Source organism: Synchiropus splendidus, chromosome 2 (assembly GCF_027744825.2).
Source record: "Synchiropus splendidus isolate RoL2022-P1 chromosome 2, RoL_Sspl_1.0, whole genome shotgun sequence".
NCBI lineage: Eukaryota > Metazoa > Chordata > Actinopteri > Syngnathiformes > Callionymidae > Synchiropus > Synchiropus splendidus.
This window is the reverse complement of record NC_071335.1, coordinates 26,633,224-26,650,866: the sequence shown is the minus strand read 5'-3', so window position 1 is coordinate 26,650,866 and position 17,643 is coordinate 26,633,224. Positions and strand designations below refer to the sequence as shown.

Genomic DNA, 17,643 nt, shown 5'->3' with positions numbered 1-17,643 from the left:
AGAGTGCAGACTGCTTCCAGGTGGCTTATGACCTGAACATTTTTTGGAAAACACTGTGCTTACAGACAAGAAAACAGCCCATAGACACTTGAAACTGTGGTTCACAGTCGACCGCGTGCGCGTCCTCTAGAGTCGAGCGACCTGGAGAAAGTGGCGGAGCGGCTCTCGGGTGGTGTGTATCTGTAGCTGCACGCCTGTGACGTGTGTGAGAGTGTCAGCCCGGTGGAATGACTCAGTGACTTCATGGTGTGTCTGCTGCCTGAAACACACACAGCTGCCACACGCACACACTGAGATTATGCAATCCTGGCATGGATAATCTCCTTGGCTCTTCATTTTCTCCCTCCAATATTGACACGTTCAGATTATTCCTCGTCTGGAAACCCTGCACTGCCCTAATCCCCCTGACCTCAGCGGCAGCCATGCCACCCGCCAAAACCACCGCGTCTTGGAATATTCACGGTCAAACTGGCGTCACAGGGTCAAGAGGTTAAATGGATTAGGACATTTATATGTACGTATATATATATATATATATATATATATATATATATTACAACAAAAATAATTTAATTTAATGGAACAGTTTTCTCTCCAGACAACAGGGAACCTTTGTCAGTGCAGGAGTTCCTGCTCCACTGATCCCACTGATGCACAAGACACGTGGCAGCTAGGATGAGAACAACAACAACAAACATGGAGGAATCCCTGAACAAAAGCAAAGAAAAGCATCTGTTTGCTATTGTTCGGGGAGGTTTTTCACTACACAATGTTCCAGGGTTTCCACCACTCTGAATGGACTTGAAATTCTGATACAAATATTTTCAAGACATTAAAAGAGCTTTAGTTTAAATAAGGTGATATACAAACTTGAATATAGCCACCATTGTGATTTATTGTGCTGTTGTCAAACTGTTCCAAAATAAACAATATTTTGTTATTTAAATGTATGTATGGCTCCATCATTTGATTCAGTAATATACCACGTTCATTCAAATTTATACATATATATATATATATATATATATATATATATATATATATATATATATATATATATATATATATATATATATATATATATATATATATATATATATATATATATGTGTGTAGTAAGGGTACAATCTACTCCTGTGTGTGTGTTTCCATCGAGCCACGGAAGCACACAAAGGTGACACACAAGAGAAAATCAAAACAAAGGCAGCTGGTAGATTGAGCACAGATCCAGAGTCCAGATGAAAGCGAGATGAAGAGAAATGCTGATGGGGCTGATACGGACGGTGACAGACGTGTCGGGAGGTGAGGAGTTGGTTATATACAGTACATGCATTCATCCAGAATATATTCTGCTGAGTCATCGATAGCCAGTTGAAGTAGCTGGGTTTCCCCCGGGGCCTCCTCCTAGTGGCCGAGTGCTGCATGAGACAACAGGTGGGAGATCATAAACTCGAGGAACCTCCGCTAACATGTGTGACCTGGGCGTCTGAAGCTGGCTTCGCACTCTTCTGGAGGATCTGCGCTCGTAAATCTCTCCCTCTGTCAGACACGCTCTGGTCCATCAATGCCTCTATTGATGAGCTGGCGTGAGTCTTTCTGGGTGGATCTGCTCCAGCCTCCAGTTTCCATTCGGTCATGCACAGACGTCACTGGTGTGACTTCTGTCTACCTTCAGTCAGAACGAAACCCCTCAAACCTGGAGCCAGAGGTGGCCCACTGTTCAGGGGCTTCCAGAATGGTGGAGCGAGAGGAGAGCGTCTGGCTTCTCCTGGTGTGGCTCTGGCAGGGTGTGGCGCTCTCAGACATGAGCTCATTTGAAGACTCACTCGGTCGCAGGATTGAGGTGTAAGATTTGTGGCGTCTGATAAACTGAGTAAACAGTCTTGTAAATCCTCCTGTGATCTGAACACGCTGATGAAAGAGGCTCGGTTCAGAGGTTGTTTGTGGCGTGTGGATCTCAGCGGAGTTGAAAATGAAACACACTCAAGTTACGACTCAAATCAGTCGCCACAAATTAATGACGTGGTCGCGTGTGATGTCAAACATTCCATGGTCGCATGTGATGTCAGACGTTCCTGGGTCGCGTGTGATGTCAGACGTTCCTGGGTCGCGTGTGATGTCAGACGTTCCTGGGTCACATGTGATGTCAGACGTTCCTGGGTCGCATGTGATGTCAGACGTTCCAGGGTCGCATGTGATGTCAGACGTTCCATGGTCTCGTGTGATGTCAGACGTTCCAGGGTCGCATGTGATGTCAGACGTTCCAGGGTCACATGTGATGTCAGACGTTCCATGGTCTCGTGTGATGTCAGACGTTCCTGGGTCGCGTGTGATGTCAGACGTTCCAGGGTCACATGTGATGTCAGACGTTCCATGGTCTCGTGTGATGTCAGACGTTCCTGGGTCGCATGTGATGTCAGACGTTCCATGGTCTCGTGTGATGTCAGACGTTCCAGAGTCGCGTGTGATGTCAGACGTTCCTGGGTCGCATGTGATGTCAGACGTTCCTGGGTCACATGTGATGTCAAACGTTCCATGGTCTCGTGTGATGTCAGACGTTCCAGGGTCGCATGTGATGTCAGACGTTCCATGGTCTCGTGTGATGTCAGACGTTCCAGGGTCGCATGTGATGTCAGACGTTCCAGGGTCGCATGTGATGTCAGACGTTCCAGGGTCGCATGTGATGTCAGACGTTCCAGGGTCGCATGTGATGTCAGACGTTCCAGGGTCGCATGTGATGTCAGACGTTCCATGGACTCGTGTGATGTCAGACGTTCCATGGTCTCATGTGATGTCAGACGTTCCAGGGTCGCGTGTGATGTCAGACGTTCCTGGGTCACATGTGATGTGAGACGTTCCTGGGTCGCATGTGATGTCAGACGTTCCATGGTCTCGTGTGATGTCAGACGTTCCATGGTCTCATGTGATGTCAGACGTTCCAGAGTCGCGTGTGATGTCAGACGTTCCTGGGTCGCGTGTGATGTCAGACGTTCCTGGGTCACATGTGATGTCAAACGTTCCATGGTCTCGTGTGATGTCAGACGTTCCTGGGTCGCGTGTGATGTCAGACGTTCCATGGTCTCGTGTGATGTCAGACGTTCCATGGTCTCATGTGATGTCAGACGTTCCATGGTCTCGTGTGATGTCAGACGTTCCATGGTCTCATGTGATGTCAGACGTTCCAGGGTCGCATGTGATGTCAGACGTTCCATGGTCTCATGTGATGTCAGACGTTCCATGGTCTCATGTGATGTCAGACGTTCCAGGGTCACATGTGATGTCAGACGTTCCAGGGTCACATGTGATGTCAGACGTTCCATGGTCTCGTGTGATGTCAGACGTTCCATGGTCTCGTGTGATGTCAGACGTTCCATGGTCTCATGTGATGTCAGACGTTCCAGAGTCGCGTGTGATGTCAGACGTTCCTGGGTCGCGTGTGATGTCAGACGTTCCTGGGTTGCGTGTGATGTCAGACGTTCCAGGGTCACATGTGATGTCAGACGTTCCAGGGTCGCATGTGATGTGAGACGTTCCTGGGTCCATTTTGTCCAACCCCTATATGTAGTTCATGACCAGCTCTGTCTTAAGTTTCAAATTTGTCTCTATTGTTCTTTACTTTTCGTCCAGAACCTCAACTGAAATCCAATTCTAAGGCCCCGTTATTTTTCATGTTTTCATCCTTAAATTCAGGCTTAACCTTGTGGGGTCTGGCCAAACAGTCGCCACAAAACAGGACAGACACACACACACCTTCATTTCCTTCATCGCAAAAACAGATGCATCAGGTCGAACGGAGGAAGTGGAAACGGAGCTGGTGACCCGGGACAAGAAACAACACACTCCTTTTAAGGAATGTTTGAGGGCGAACTGGAAGCCTGTCTCTCCTGCACGGTGACCGTCTACTACCTGTGATGTCATGGAGCAAGAATCCTCACCTCGGGTTAATAAGTGACGACTCCAGTCGGGAAGTTTCAGGTGTTTGCACTCAGTGTAAATGTTCTCCTTGACTCTCTGACAGAAGGACTGAAACCGTTCCTGAAACTAAAGCATTGCCCACTGAACTTAAAGCCATGTCTTATAAAGATACTGTCGATAGATGATGTCAGACATGCAGGCATCTGTGGGGCGTGTCAGGGGAGGGCGTCACCAGGCAGGGTGAGGGTAGTGAGGAGGAAGGGGACGACAGTGGAGGATCAGCCCAAGATGATATGATGGACTTTGATGCAGTAAGAAGGTTGATCAATCCAGAGATGCATCGCAAAGTTCAAGGTCAAAGATCTGATCACTAAGAGTAATGACACAAGGGTGCTCCCTTCTTTCTTCTGGACTCGGTTATTCATTCCTTTAACTTTTTTTGTTGACCCACTGAAGACTCCAACTCTGGTTTTTCTCTTACCTTGGCAACACTGAAGGATGAAGACAGTCAAGAGTGCAGTGACCTGACCAGGGTTCAGGTGAAGCCCCAAGACTTACCTCTGGTGCCACCTTGCTACTGTCAGCTGCCTTTGGAAACAGCCAGTCTTCAGTCTAGATCTATGAAGTTTGTCTCAGTTTTATTTTTGTCTTTGGAACATCAGGGGGTATAGCTCAGTGGTAGAGCATTTGACTGCAGATCAAGAGGTCCCCAGTTCAAATCTGGGTGCCCCCTTCTTTCTTCTGGACTTGATTCACACCTTTTGCTTTTTTTGTTGACCCACTGAAGACTCCAACTCTGGCTTCACTCTTGAAAGAAAGTCAAGGTACATCATAAACAAGGCCTGTGCTTTGTGTTGTTTTCTTATATTCTCAAACTTCATTAGTTTAGATCCCTGAGGTTTTTCTCAGTTTTTATATTTTCCTTGAAACATGGGGAGATGTAGCTCTCCACCCTCTGGGCTCAGCTGTCCTTCTGGCCTGAACTGCAGTGAAGACATGAACTTTGTTGTCACAGAGTTCCATTTAACTGGTGATCGAGGATTGTCTCGTTCAAATCAACTTGTTTATATCCAAATTCTACATCACCTCTGCTCTATTGAGTCTGGTTTGTCCCACATTTTCTACTTCTCTCTCATTGTCAGGGGGTATAGCTCAGTGGTAGAGCATTTGACTGCAGATCAAGAGGTCCCCAGTTCAACTCTGGGTGCCCCCTTCTTTCTTCTGCACTTGATTCATTCCTTTTGCTTTTTTTGAAGACTCCAACTCTGGTTTCTCTCTTACCTTGGCAACACTGAAGGATGAACACAGTCAAGAGTGCAGTGACCTGACCAGGGTTCAGGTGAAGCCCCAAGACTTACCTCTGGTGCCACCTTGCTACTGTCAGCTGCCTTTGGAAAGAGCCACTCTTCAGTCTTCAATAGATCTATGAAGTTTGTCTCAGTTTTATTTTTGTCTTTGGAACATCAGGGGGTATAGCTCAGTGGCAGAGCATTTGACTGCAGATCAAGAGGTCCCCAGTTCAACTCTGGGTGCCCCCTGTGTCTTCAGCCTCTGGCTCCAGTGGTCCCTCGAGCCTGAACTCCACTGAAGACATTCACTTTGTCACTGAGGTCCATTTAACAGATGAGCAAGGATTTTCTTGTTCAAAGAACCTTAACATACATGATGTTTATACATACATATTTTTAATACGCGTAGTTCATTCCCAACACTGTCTTGAGTTTCAATACCTGAGTGTTCTCCCTATTGTTCCCCCATGTTTGTTGAAAAATAGGCCTCAGTGGCCGAGCATTTGACCTCAGACCACAATCTCTCCAGTCCAAATCTGGCTGCCCCCCGACGTCTCCGACCCCCCAAATCTGTGGCTCTTCCTGACGCAGTCAAGTGGGGCACCTGGGCTTGTCTCAGTCAAAGAAAGCCAAGGTACGACACAAATGGGACGCTCTTCTGATATCAATTTTATGTTCATAATTCATGCTGTCTTGAGTCTTGTTGACTGAGGTTTGTTCCAATGTAACTATTGAACTTAATCTGTCAGGGGGTATAGCTCAGTGGTAGAGCATTTGACTGCAGATCAAGAGGTCCCCAGTTCAAATCTGGGTGCCCCCTTCTTTCTTCTGCACTTGGTGATTCACCTTTTGCTTTTTTTGAAGACTCCAACTCTGGTTTCTCTCTTACCTTGGCAACATTAAAAGGATGAACACAGTCAAGAGTGCAGTGACCTGACCTGGGTTCAGGTGAAGCCCCAAGACTTACCTCTGGTGCCACCTTGCTACTGTCAGCTGCCTTTGGAAAGAGCAAGGTGTTATCCTGGTGACTCACCTGGATTTCAAACCTCAACTTGAACGCTGATCCCACTCTCAGACTGACATGACATCATCGCAATGATGTCACCGTCCTGCAGTGCAATATCGGCTTAAACCCGCCGTCACTCTGGTCAACTCCAGAATGTCCACATGAGGCCACTTTGCCAGCTTCAGCTGGATTAAGTGTGTGTCATGGTGCTGTCACAGAGTCACCAGGTTTTTCATGTCTCAGTCCTAATCCCAAATCCTCTTGGGCATTTCCCGCAACACTTTCCCGCAACTTAAATGTCTGATGCCCTTTTTGATTTCAACCCGTCTGTTGGAAAGATTTTGTTTTTCACTCTATGTGACTGTAAAAGAACAAGTGAAAGGAAATGGAAGATATTTACGGTCAGATTTAAGGACTAGCTTGGGGAATGGATGACTTGTTTGGGAAGTGACCTTTTGTCTCAGGGAATGTTCCTCACTGGCTGACTGCACTTTCAGGCCTAATGTCATCCAGCTTCTCTGGACGAAGAAAACACCCACCCTCTTTCTGCACAAAAGGAAAATGACTAACATCCAGGCGTCCCGTTTCCCCGGCTGGCAGGAAGAACACCTCACACTTGCAGTGGAAAATGACTTGTGGGTCCAAACACCTTTCACATCTCCATCAATATTAATTCAGTCTCATGATGCGCAGGAAGTTGTGTGCACAAATTTGACTGGTGCCTTTTGTCCCAGATTCCGATGCCTCTCACTGGATGTGGAGCATAAAATATTCAGTGAGTAAGACCAGGAATAAGTACGGGAAAGTACAGGAGCAGATATGACTGATTTGTTTTTGACTAAATATGGTCTACAGACTATGGCTTTCAATGGTAATATATCGAAGGCATTGATGTTTGGTCTGAGACAGGAGTTTTAAAACTCTCCAGGATCTGTGAGTCTCACAGGTCGTGGGGAAAACAAGCGCAATAAGAACCACACAGTTGACCATTCCATGTCTGCTGCCTCTCCTCCCCACAAGTCTGGGCTCCCTTGGTCTCCAACCCTTCCCACATGAGCTTCTTCCTGCTTCTCAACCCAATTCATCCTCTCACTGCAGATGACTTTATCATCAGCAAACATCATAGTCCATGGAGACTCCTCCCAAACCTCATCTCTCAGTCTGTCTGAAACAATAGCAGACTAAAATGGAGCAACGCTGCTTTCCTCCTCACACACTTTCTCTCAAAGGAAGTATTAGAGGCTTTCTCCAGCTCCAGATAGAAAAACTGTGGTTAAGGCAGACAATGAAGGGGGCACCCAGATTTGAACTGGGGACCTCTAGATCTAGATCTCTAGATCTACCACTGAGCTGCCAAAGACAAAAATAAAACTGAGACAAACTTCATAGATCTATTGAAGACTGAAGAGTGGCTGTTTCCAAAGGCAGCTGACAGTAGCAAGGTGGCACCAGAGGTGAGTCTTGGGGCTTCACCTGAACCCAGGTCAGGTCACTGCACTCTTGACTGTCTTCATCCTTCAGTGTTGCCAAGGTAAGAGAGAAACCAGAGTTGGAGTCTTCAGTGGGTCAACAAAAAAGCAAAAGGAGTGAATCACCAAGTGCAGAAGAAAGAAGGGGGCACCCAGAGTTGAACTGGGGACCTCTTGATCTGCAGTCAAATGCTCTACCACTGAGCTATACCCCCAACAAAAGTTCAATAAAAAACATCTCTTTTACATTTCAGGTTATGTTTAGAATTTGATGGTGTAAAGTAACTGCCGCCAGAAATACTGAGAACAAGGGAGTCACAAAGTGAGGGGTGAACTCAGGTTTACAGTTGGGGCCTCTTGATGTGGAGTCAACGGATGAACTTTACCACAAGCTACATCGGAAAACTATAGCAAAGGAGTTGTGAGTTGGAGTTTTAAAAGCAGATTTTTGGTCAGTGATAACCAAGGGGGCACCCAGAGTTGAACTGGGGACCTCTTGATCTGCAGTCAAATGCTCTGCCACTGAGCTATACCCCCTGAAAATGAGATAGAAATAGAAAATTTGGGACAAACCAGACTCAAGAGAGCAGAGGTGATGTAGAATTTGGATATAAACAAGTTGATTTGAACGAGACAATCCTCGATCACCAGTTGAATGGAACTCTGGGACAACAAAGTTCATGTCTTCACTGGAGTCCAGGCCAGAAGGACAAGTGAACCCAGAGGGTGGAGACCTACATCTCCCCATGTTTCAAGGAAAATGTAAAAACTGAGACAAACCTCAGGGATCTAAACTAATGAAGTTTGAGAATATAAGAAAACAACACAAAACACAAGCCTTGTTTATGACGTACCTTGACTTTCCTTAAATAAGACAATCGTAGATTTCCTGTTGAATGATCTTCCCAAAAGACAAACCTGGCTTCTCCTGCCACTCAGAGTGTCAATGACAAGAAGAAAGAAGGGGGCACCCAGAGTTGAACTGGGGACCTCTTGATCTGCAGTCAAATGCTCTACCACTGAGCTATACCCCCTGATGTTCCAAAGACAAAAATGAAACTGAGACAAACTTCATAGATCTAGACTGAAGACCAGCTCTTTCCAAAGGCAACTGACAGTAACAAGGAGGCACCAGAGGTAAGTCTTGGGGCTTCACCTGAACCCAGGTCAGGTCACTGCACTCTTGACTGTGTTCATCCTTTAATGTTGTCAAGAAAGAGAGAAACCAGAGTTGGAGTCTTCAGTGGGTCAACAAAAAAGCAAAAGGAGTGAATCACCAAGTGCAGAAGAAAGAAGGGGGCACCCAGAGTTGAACTGGGGACCTCTTGATCTGCAGTCAAATGCTCTACCACTGAGCTATACCCCCGGATAGATTAAGTTCAATAGTTACATTGGAACAAATCTCAGTCAACAAGACTCAAGAGCATGAATTATGAGCATAAAATTGATATCAAAAGAGCGTCCCATTTGTGTCGTACCTTGGCTTTCTTTGACTGGGACAAGCCCAGGTGCCCCACTTGACTGCGTCAGGAAGAGCCACAGATTTGGGGGGTTGGAGACGTCAGGGGGCAGCCAGATTTGGACTGGAGAGATTGTGGTCTGAGGTCAAATGCTCTGCCACTGAGGCCTATTTTTCAACAAACATGGGGGAACAATAGGGAGAAACCTCAGGTATTGAAACTCAAGACAGTGTTGGGAATGAACTACGTGTATTAAAAATATGTATGTATAAACATCATGTACGTTAAGGTTCTTTGAACAAGAAAATCCTTGCTCATCTGTTAAATGGATCTCAGTGACAAAGTGAATGTCTTCAGTGGAGTTCAGGCTGGAGGGACCACTGGAGCCAGAGGCTGAGGACACAGGGGGCACCCAGATTTGAACTGGGGACCTCTTGATCTGCAGTCAAATGCTCTACCACTGAGCTATACCCCCTGATGTTCCAAAGACAAAAATGAAACTGAGACAAACTTCATAGATCTATTGAAGACTGAAGACTGGCTCTGTCCAAAGGCAACTGACAGTAGCAAGGTGGCACCAGAGGTAAGTCTTGGGGCTTCACCTGAACCCAGGTCAGATCACTGCACTCTTGACTGTGTTCATCCTTTAATGTTGCCAAGGTAAGAAAGAAACCAGAGTTGGAGTCTTCAGTGGGTCAACAAAAAAGCAAAAGGAATGAATCACTGAGTCTAGAAGAAAGAAGGGGGCACCCAGAGTTGAACTGGGGACCTCTTGATCTGCAGTCAAATGCTCTACCACTGAGCTATACCCCCTGACAAAGAGAGAGAAATAGAAAATTTGGGACAAACCATACTCAAGAGAGCAGAGGTGATGTAGAATTTGGATATAAACAAGTTCATTTGAACGAGACAATCCTCGATCACCAGTTAAATGGAACTCTGGGACAACAAAGTTCATGTCTTCACTGGAGTCCAGGCCAGAAGGACAAGTGAACCCAGAGGGTGGAGAGCCACATCTCCCCATGTTTCAAGGAAAATATAAAAACTGAGACAAACCTCAGGGATCTAAACTAATGAAGTTTTAGAATATAAGAAAACAACACAAAACACAGGCCTTGTTTATGACGTACCTTGACTTTCCTTGAACAAGACAATCGTAGATTTCCTGTCGAATGATCTTCCCAAAAGACAAACCAGGCTTCACCTGCCACTCAGAGTGTCAATGACAAGAAGAAAGAAGGGGGCACCCAGAGTTGAACTGGGGACCTCCTGGTCTGCAGTCAAATGCTCTGCCACTGAGCTATACCCCCTGATGTTCCAAAGACAAAAATAAAACTGAGACAAACTTCATAGATCTATTGAAGACTGAAGACCGGCTCTTTCCAAAGGCAGCTGACAGTAGCAAGGTGGCACCAGAGGTAAGTCTTGGGGCTTCACCTGAACCCAGGTCAGGTCACTGCACTCTTGACTGTGTTCATCCTTTAATGTTGTCAAGAAAGAGAGAAACCAGAGGTGGAGTCTTCAGTGGGTCAACAAAAAAGCAAAAGGAGTGAATCACCGAGTCCAGAAGAAAGAAGGGGGCACCCAGAGTTGAACTGGGGACCTCTTGATCTGCAGTCAAATGCTCTACCACTGAGCTATACCCCCGGATAGATTAAGTTCAATAGTTACATTGGAACAAATCTCAGTCAACAAGACTCAAGCGCATGAATTATGAGCATAAAATTGATATCAAAAGAGCGTCCGATTTGTGTCGTACCTTGGCTTTCTTTGACTGAGACAAGCCCAGGTGCCCCACTTGACTGCATCAGGAAGAGCCACAGATTTGGGGGGTCGGAGACGTCAGGGGGCAGCCAGATTTGGACTGGAGAGATTGTGGTCTGAGGTCAAATGCTCTGCCACTGAGGCCTATTTTTCAACAAACATGGGGGAACAATAGGGAGAAACCTCAGGTATTGAAACTCAAGACAGTGTTGGGAATGAACTACGCGTATTAAAAATATCTATGTATAAACATCATGTACGTTAAGGTTCTTTGAACAAGAAAATCCTTGCTCATCTGTTAAATGGATCTCAGTGACAAAGTGAATGTCTTCAGTGGAGTTCAGGCTGGAGGGACCACTGGAGCCAGAGGCTGAGGACACAGGGGGCACCCAGAGTTGAACTGGGGACCTCTTGATCTGCAGTCAAATGCTCTACCACTGAGCTATACCGCCTGATGGTGCAAAGACAAAAATGAAACTGAGACAAACTTCATAGATCTAGACTGAAGACTGAAGAGTGGCTCTTCCAAAGGCAGCTGACAGTAGCAAGGTGGCACCAGAGGTAAGTCTTGGGGCTTCACCTGAACCCAGGTCAGGTCACTGCACTCTTGACTGTGTTCATCCTTTAATGTTGTCAAGAAAGAGAGAAACCAGAGTTGGAGTCTTCAAAAAAAGCAAAAGGAATGAATCAAGTGCAGAATAAAGAAGGGGGCACCCAGAGTTGAACTGGGGACCTCTTGATCTGCAGTCAAATGCTCTGCCACTGAGCTATACCCCCTGAAAATGAGATAGAAATAGAAAATTTGGGACAAACCAGACTCAAGAGAGCAGAGGTGATGTAGAATTTGGATATAAACAAGTTCATTTGAACGAGACAATCCTCGATCACCAGTTAAATGGAACTCTGGGACAACAAAGTTCATGTCTTCACTGGAGTCCAGGCCAGAAGGACAAGTGAACCCAGAGGGTGGAGACCTACATCTCCCCATGTTTCAAGGAAAATGTAAAAACTGAGACAAACCTCAGGGATCTAAACTAATGAAGTTTGAGAATATAAGAAAACAACACAAAACACAAGCCTTGTTTATGACGTACCTTGACTTTCCTTAAATAAGACAATCGTAGATTTCCTGTTGAATGATCTTCCCAAAAGACAAACCTGGCTTCTCCTGCCACTCAGAGTGTCAATGACAAGAAGAAAGAAGGGGGCACCCAGAGTTGAACTGGGGACCTCCTGATCTGCAGTCAAATGCTCTGCCACTGAGCTATACCCCCTGATGTTCCAAAGACAAAAATGAAACTGAGACAAACTTCATAGATCTAGACTGAAGACCAGCTCTTTCCAAAGGCAACTGACAGTAACAAGGAGGCACCAGAGGTAAGTCTTGGGGCTTCACCTGAACCCAGGTCAGGTCACTGCACTCTTGACTGTGTTCATCCTTTAATGTTGTCAAGAAAGAGAGAAACCAGAGTTGGAGTCTTCAGTGGGTCAACAAAAAAGCAAAAGGAGTGAATCACCAAGTGCAGAAGAAAGAAGGGGGCACCCAGAGTTGAACTGGGGACCTCTTGATCTGCAGTCAAATGCTCTACCAATGAGCTATACCCCCGGATAGATTAAGTTCAATAGTTACATTGGAACAAATCTCAGTCAACAAGACTCAAGAGCATGAATTATGAGCATAAAATTGATATCAAAAGAGCGTCCCATTTGTGTCGTACCTTGGCTTTCTTTGACTGGGACAAGCCCAGGTGCCCCACTTGACTGCGTCAGGAAGAGCCACAGATTTGGGGGGTTGGAGACGTCAGGGGGCAGCCAGATTTGGACTGGAGAGATTGTGGTCTGAGGTCAAATGCTCTGCCACTGAGGCCTATTTTTCAACAAACATGGGGGAACAATAGGGAGAAACCTCAGGTATTGAAACTCAAGACAGTGTTGGGAATGAACTACGTGTATTAAAAATATGTATGTATAAACATCATGTACGTTAAGGTTCTTTGAACAAGAAAATCCTTGCTCATCTGTTAAATGGATCTCAGTGACAAAGTGAATGTCTTCAGTGGAGTTCAGGCTGGAGGGACCACTGGAGCCAGAGGCTGAGGACACAGGGGGCACCCAGAGTTGAACTGGGGACCTCTTGATCTGCAGTCAAATGCTCTACCACTGAGCTATACCCCCTGATGTTCCAAAGACAAAAATGAAACTGAGACAAACTTCATAGATCTATTGAAGACTGAAGACTGGCTCTTTCCAAAGGCAACTGACAGTAGCAAGGTGGCACCAGAGGTAAGTCTTGGGGCTTCACCTGAACCCAGGTCAGGTCACTGCACTCTTGACTGTGTTCATCCTTTAATGTTGTCAAGAAAGAGAGAAACCAGAGGTGGAGTCTTCAGTGGGTCAACAAAAAAGCAAAAGGAGTGAATCACCGAGTCCAGAAGAAAGAAGGGGGCACCCAGAGTTGAACTGGGGACCTCTTGATCTGCAGTCAAATGCTCTACCACTGAGCTATACCCCCGGATAGATTAAGTTCAATAGTTACATTGGAACAAATCTCAGTCAACAAGACTCAAGAGCATGAATTATGAGCATAAAATTGATATCAAAAGAGCGTCCCATTTGTGTCGTACCTTGGCTTTCTTTGACTGAGACAAGCCCAGGTGCCCCACTTGACTGCATCAGGAAGAGCCACAGATTTGGGGGGTTGGAGACGTCAGGGGGCAGCCAGATTTGGACTGGAGAGATTGTGGTCTGAGGTCAAATGCTCTGCCACTGAGGCCTATTTTTCAACAAACATGGGGGAACAATAGGGAGAAACCTCAGGTATTGAAACTCAAGACAGTGTTGGGAATGAACTACGTGTATTAAAAATATGTATGTATAAACATCATGTACGTTAAGGTTCTTTGAACAAGAAAATCCTTGCTCATCTGTTAAATGGATCTCAGTGACAAAGTGAATGTCTTTAGTGGAGTTCAGGCTGGAGGGACCACTGGAGCCAGAGGCTGAGGACACAGGGGGCACCCAGAGTTGAACTGGGGACCTCTTGATCTGCAGTCAAATGCTCTACCACTGAGCTATACCGCCTGATGGTGCAAAGACAAAAATGAAACTGAGACAAACTTCATAGATCTAGACTGAAGACTGAAGAGTGGCTCTTCCAAAGGCAGCTGACAGTAGCAAGGTGGCACCAGAGGTAAGTCTTGGGGCTTCACCTGAACCCAGGTCAGGTCACTGCACTCTTGACTGTGTTCATCCTTTAATGTTGTCAAGAAAGAGAGAAACCAGAGTTGGAGTCTTCAAAAAAAGCAAAAGGAATGAATCAAGTGCAGAATAAAGAAGGGGGCACCCAGAGTTGAACTGGGGACCTCTTGATCTGCAGTCAAATGCTCTGCCACTGAGCTATACCCCCTGAAAATGAGATAGAAATAGAAAATTTGGGACAAACCAGACTCAAGAGAGCAGAGGTGATGTAGAATTTGGATATAAACAAGTTGATTTGAACGAGACAATCCTCGATCACCAGTTGAATGGAACTCTGGGACAACAAAGTTCATGTCTTCACTGGAGTCCAGGCCAGAAGGACAAGTGAACCCAGAGGGTGGAGACCTACATCTCCCCATGTTTCAAGGAAAATGTAAAAACTGAGACAAACCTCAGGGATCTAAACTAATGAAGTTTGAGAATATAAGAAAACAACACAAAACACAAGCCTTGTTTATGACGTACCTTGACTTTCCTTAAATAAGACAATCGTAGATTTCCTGTTGAATGATCTTCCCAAAAGACAAACCTGGCTTCTCCTGCCACTCAGAGTGTCAATGACAAGAAGAAAGAAGGGGGCACCCAGAGTTGAACTGGGGACCTCTTGATCTGCAGTCAAATGCTCTACCACTGAGCTATACCCCCTGATGTTCCAAAGACAAAAATGAAACTGAGACAAACTTCATAGATCTAGACTGAAGACCAGCTCTTTCCAAAGGCAACTGACAGTAACAAGGAGGCACCAGAGGTAAGTCTTGGGGCTTCACCTGAACCCAGGTCAGGTCACTGCACTCTTGACTGTGTTCATCCTTTAATGTTGTCAAGAAAGAGAGAAACCAGAGTTGGAGTCTTCAGTGGGTCAACAAAAAAGCAAAAGGAGTGAATCACCAAGTGCAGAAGAAAGAAGGGGGCACCCAGAGTTGAACTGGGGACCTCTTGATCTGCAGTCAAATGCTCTACCACTGAGCTATACCCCCGGATAGACTAAGTTCAATAGTTACATTGGAACAAACCTCAGTCAACAAGACTCGAGCATGAATTATGAGCATAAAATTGATATCAAAAGAGCGTCCCATTTGTGTCGTACCTTGGCTTTCTTTGACTGGGACAAGCCCAGGTGCCCCACTTGACTGCGTCAGGAAGAGCCACAGATTTGGGGGGTTGGAGACGTCAGGGGGCAGCCAGATTTGGACTGGAGAGATTGTGGTCTGAGGTCAAATGCTCTGCCACTGAGGCCTATTTTTCAACAAACATGGGGGAACAATAGGGAGAAACCTCAGGTATTGAAACTCAAGACAGTGTTGGGAATGAACTACGTGTATTAAAAATATGTATGTATAAACATCATGTACGTTAAGGTTCTTTGAACAAGAAAATCCTTGCTCATCTGTTAAATGGATCTCAGTGACAAAGTGAATGTCTTCAGTGGAGTTCAGGCTGGAGGGACCACTGGAGCCAGAGGCTGAGGACACAGGGGGCACCCAGATTTGAACTGGGGACCTCTTGATTTGCAGTCAAATGCTCTACCACTGAGCTATACCCCCTGATGTTCCAAAGACAAAAATGAAACTGAGACAAACTTCATAGATCTATTGAAGACTGAAGACTGGCTCTGTCCAAAGGCAACTGACAGTAGCAAGGTGGCACCAGAGGTAAGTCTTGGGGCTTCACCTGAACCCAGGTCAGATCACTGCACTCTTGACTGTGTTCATCCTTTAATGTTGCCAAGGTAAGAAAGAAACCAGAGTTGGAGTCTTCAGTGGGTCAACAAAAAAGCAAAAGGAATGAATCACTGAGTCTAGAAGAAAGAAGGGGGCACCCAGAGTTGAACTGGGGACCTCTTGATCTGCAGTCAAATGCTCTACCACTGAGCTATACCCCCTGATGTTCCAAAGACAAAAATAAAACTGAGACAAACTTCATAGATCTATTGAAGACTGAAGACCGGCTCTTTCCAAAGGCAGCTGACAGTAGCAAGGTGGCACCAGAGGTAAGTCTTGGGGCTTCACCTGAACCCAGGTCTGGTCACTGCACTCTTGACTGTGTTCATCCTTTAATGTTGCCAAGGTAAGAGAGAAACCAGAGTTGGAGTCTTCAGTGGGTCAACAAAAAAGCAAAAGGTGTGAATCACTGAGTCCAGAATAAAGAAGGGGGCACCCAGAGTTGAACTGGGGACCTCTTGATCTGCAGTCAAATGCTCTGCCACTGAGCTATACCCCCTGACAATGAGAGAGAAATAGAAAATTTGGGACAAACCAGACTCAAGAGAGCAGAGGTGATGTAGAATTTGGATATAAACAAGTTGATTTGAACGAGACAATCCTCGATCACCAGTTAAATGGAACTCTGTGACAACAAAGTTCATGTCTTCCCTGGAGTCCAGGCCAGAAGGACAAGTGAACCCAGAGGGTGGAGAGCCACATCTCCCCATGTTTCAAGGAAAATATAAAAACTGAGACAAACCTCAGGGATCTAGACTAATGAAGTTTGAGAATATAAGAAAACAACACAAAACACAAGCCTTGTTTATGATGTGCCTTGACTTTCTTTAAACAAGACAATCGTAGATTTCCTGTCGAATGATCTTCCCAAAAGACAAACCTGGCTTCTCCTGCCACTCAGAGTGTCAATGACAAGAAGAAAGAAGGGGGCACCCAGATTTGAACTGGGGACCTCTTGATCTGCAGTCAAATGCTCTGCCACTGAGCTATACCCCCTGATGTTCCAAAGACAAAAATAAAACTGAGACAAACTTCATGGATCTAGACTGAAGACAGGCTCATTCCAAAGGCAGCTGACAGTAGCAAGGTGGCACCAGAGGTAAGTCTTGGGGCTTCACTTGAACCCAGGTCAGGTCACTGCACTCTTGACTGTGTTCATCCTTTAATGTTGCCAAGGTAAGAGAGAAACCAGAGTTGGAGTCTTCAAAAAAAGCAAAAGGTGAATCACCAAGTGCAGAAGGAAGAAGGTGGAACCCAGAGTTGAGTTTAAATACCTGAGGCTTCTCCCTATTGTTCCGCCATGTATTTTGAAATATACACCTCAGTGACAGAGCATTTGACCACAGATCACAAGCTCTGGAGTTGCTCATGTGAGGACGCCTGAACACAGTCAAGAGTGCAGTGACCTGACCTGGGTTCAGGTGAAGCCCCAAGACTTACCTCTGGTGCCACCTTGCTACTGTCAGCTGCCTTTGGAAAGAGCCAGTCGACAGTAGATCTATGTTGTTTGTCTCAGTTTTATTTTTGTCTTTGGAACATCAGGGGGTATAGCTCAGTGGCAGAGCATTTGACTGCAGATCAAGAGGTCCCCAGTTCAAATCTGGGTGCCCCCTGCTTTATTCTGCACTTGATTCATTCGTTTTGCTTTTTTTGAAGACTCCAACTCTGGTTTCTCTCTTACCTTGGCAACACTGAAGGATGAACACAGTCAAGAGTGCAGTGATCTGACCTGGGTTCAGGTGAAGCCCCAAGACTTACCTC

General features: G+C 45.8%; 27 non-coding genes across 27 annotated transcripts; 5 read left to right on the top strand and 22 right to left on the bottom strand.

The window, feature by feature from the left end:
- The first annotated feature begins 4,576 nt into the window (after positions 1-4,576).
- trnac-gca (transfer RNA cysteine (anticodon GCA)) lies at positions 4,577-4,648 on the top strand. Its single transcript has one exon. It is a non-coding gene; the product is annotated as a tRNA-Cys (tRNA).
- Positions 4,649-5,056: 408 nt separating this feature from the next.
- On the top strand, positions 5,057-5,128 carry trnac-gca (transfer RNA cysteine (anticodon GCA)). The gene has a single exon. It is a non-coding gene; the product is annotated as a tRNA-Cys (tRNA).
- A 253-nt stretch (positions 5,129-5,381) lies between these two features.
- Positions 5,382-5,453, top strand: trnac-gca (transfer RNA cysteine (anticodon GCA)). The gene has a single exon. It is a non-coding gene; the product is annotated as a tRNA-Cys (tRNA).
- A 499-nt stretch (positions 5,454-5,952) lies between these two features.
- trnac-gca (transfer RNA cysteine (anticodon GCA)) lies at positions 5,953-6,024 on the top strand. The gene has a single exon. It is a non-coding gene; the product is annotated as a tRNA-Cys (tRNA).
- Positions 6,025-7,822: 1,798 nt separating this feature from the next.
- Positions 7,823-7,894, bottom strand: trnac-gca (transfer RNA cysteine (anticodon GCA)). Its single transcript has one exon. It is a non-coding gene; the product is annotated as a tRNA-Cys (tRNA).
- A 250-nt stretch (positions 7,895-8,144) lies between these two features.
- Positions 8,145-8,216, bottom strand: trnac-gca (transfer RNA cysteine (anticodon GCA)). Its single transcript has one exon. It is a non-coding gene; the product is annotated as a tRNA-Cys (tRNA).
- Positions 8,217-8,641: 425 nt separating this feature from the next.
- trnac-gca (transfer RNA cysteine (anticodon GCA)) lies at positions 8,642-8,713 on the bottom strand. Its single transcript has one exon. It is a non-coding gene; the product is annotated as a tRNA-Cys (tRNA).
- Positions 8,714-8,973: 260 nt separating this feature from the next.
- Positions 8,974-9,045, bottom strand: trnac-gca (transfer RNA cysteine (anticodon GCA)). Its single transcript has one exon. It is a non-coding gene; the product is annotated as a tRNA-Cys (tRNA).
- A 497-nt stretch (positions 9,046-9,542) lies between these two features.
- Positions 9,543-9,614, bottom strand: trnac-gca (transfer RNA cysteine (anticodon GCA)). The gene has a single exon. It is a non-coding gene; the product is annotated as a tRNA-Cys (tRNA).
- A 266-nt stretch (positions 9,615-9,880) lies between these two features.
- trnac-gca (transfer RNA cysteine (anticodon GCA)) lies at positions 9,881-9,952 on the bottom strand. Its single transcript has one exon. It is a non-coding gene; the product is annotated as a tRNA-Cys (tRNA).
- Positions 9,953-10,377: 425 nt separating this feature from the next.
- trnac-gca (transfer RNA cysteine (anticodon GCA)) lies at positions 10,378-10,449 on the bottom strand. Its single transcript has one exon. It is a non-coding gene; the product is annotated as a tRNA-Cys (tRNA).
- A 265-nt stretch (positions 10,450-10,714) lies between these two features.
- trnac-gca (transfer RNA cysteine (anticodon GCA)) lies at positions 10,715-10,786 on the bottom strand. Its single transcript has one exon. It is a non-coding gene; the product is annotated as a tRNA-Cys (tRNA).
- Positions 10,787-11,283: 497 nt separating this feature from the next.
- trnac-gca (transfer RNA cysteine (anticodon GCA)) lies at positions 11,284-11,355 on the bottom strand. Its single transcript has one exon. It is a non-coding gene; the product is annotated as a tRNA-Cys (tRNA).
- Positions 11,356-11,608: 253 nt separating this feature from the next.
- trnac-gca (transfer RNA cysteine (anticodon GCA)) lies at positions 11,609-11,680 on the bottom strand. The gene has a single exon. It is a non-coding gene; the product is annotated as a tRNA-Cys (tRNA).
- A 425-nt stretch (positions 11,681-12,105) lies between these two features.
- Positions 12,106-12,177, bottom strand: trnac-gca (transfer RNA cysteine (anticodon GCA)). Its single transcript has one exon. It is a non-coding gene; the product is annotated as a tRNA-Cys (tRNA).
- A 260-nt stretch (positions 12,178-12,437) lies between these two features.
- Positions 12,438-12,509, bottom strand: trnac-gca (transfer RNA cysteine (anticodon GCA)). The gene has a single exon. It is a non-coding gene; the product is annotated as a tRNA-Cys (tRNA).
- Positions 12,510-13,006: 497 nt separating this feature from the next.
- Positions 13,007-13,078, bottom strand: trnac-gca (transfer RNA cysteine (anticodon GCA)). Its single transcript has one exon. It is a non-coding gene; the product is annotated as a tRNA-Cys (tRNA).
- A 265-nt stretch (positions 13,079-13,343) lies between these two features.
- Positions 13,344-13,415, bottom strand: trnac-gca (transfer RNA cysteine (anticodon GCA)). Its single transcript has one exon. It is a non-coding gene; the product is annotated as a tRNA-Cys (tRNA).
- Positions 13,416-13,912: 497 nt separating this feature from the next.
- On the bottom strand, positions 13,913-13,984 carry trnac-gca (transfer RNA cysteine (anticodon GCA)). Its single transcript has one exon. It is a non-coding gene; the product is annotated as a tRNA-Cys (tRNA).
- A 253-nt stretch (positions 13,985-14,237) lies between these two features.
- Positions 14,238-14,309, bottom strand: trnac-gca (transfer RNA cysteine (anticodon GCA)). Its single transcript has one exon. It is a non-coding gene; the product is annotated as a tRNA-Cys (tRNA).
- Positions 14,310-14,734: 425 nt separating this feature from the next.
- On the bottom strand, positions 14,735-14,806 carry trnac-gca (transfer RNA cysteine (anticodon GCA)). Its single transcript has one exon. It is a non-coding gene; the product is annotated as a tRNA-Cys (tRNA).
- Positions 14,807-15,066: 260 nt separating this feature from the next.
- trnac-gca (transfer RNA cysteine (anticodon GCA)) lies at positions 15,067-15,138 on the bottom strand. Its single transcript has one exon. It is a non-coding gene; the product is annotated as a tRNA-Cys (tRNA).
- A 495-nt stretch (positions 15,139-15,633) lies between these two features.
- trnac-gca (transfer RNA cysteine (anticodon GCA)) lies at positions 15,634-15,705 on the bottom strand. Its single transcript has one exon. It is a non-coding gene; the product is annotated as a tRNA-Cys (tRNA).
- Positions 15,706-15,971: 266 nt separating this feature from the next.
- Positions 15,972-16,043, bottom strand: trnac-gca (transfer RNA cysteine (anticodon GCA)). Its single transcript has one exon. It is a non-coding gene; the product is annotated as a tRNA-Cys (tRNA).
- Positions 16,044-16,309: 266 nt separating this feature from the next.
- trnac-gca (transfer RNA cysteine (anticodon GCA)) lies at positions 16,310-16,381 on the bottom strand. The gene has a single exon. It is a non-coding gene; the product is annotated as a tRNA-Cys (tRNA).
- A 425-nt stretch (positions 16,382-16,806) lies between these two features.
- Positions 16,807-16,878, bottom strand: trnac-gca (transfer RNA cysteine (anticodon GCA)). The gene has a single exon. It is a non-coding gene; the product is annotated as a tRNA-Cys (tRNA).
- Positions 16,879-17,423: 545 nt separating this feature from the next.
- Positions 17,424-17,495, top strand: trnac-gca (transfer RNA cysteine (anticodon GCA)). Its single transcript has one exon. It is a non-coding gene; the product is annotated as a tRNA-Cys (tRNA).
- The last annotated feature ends 148 nt before the right edge of the window (positions 17,496-17,643 follow it).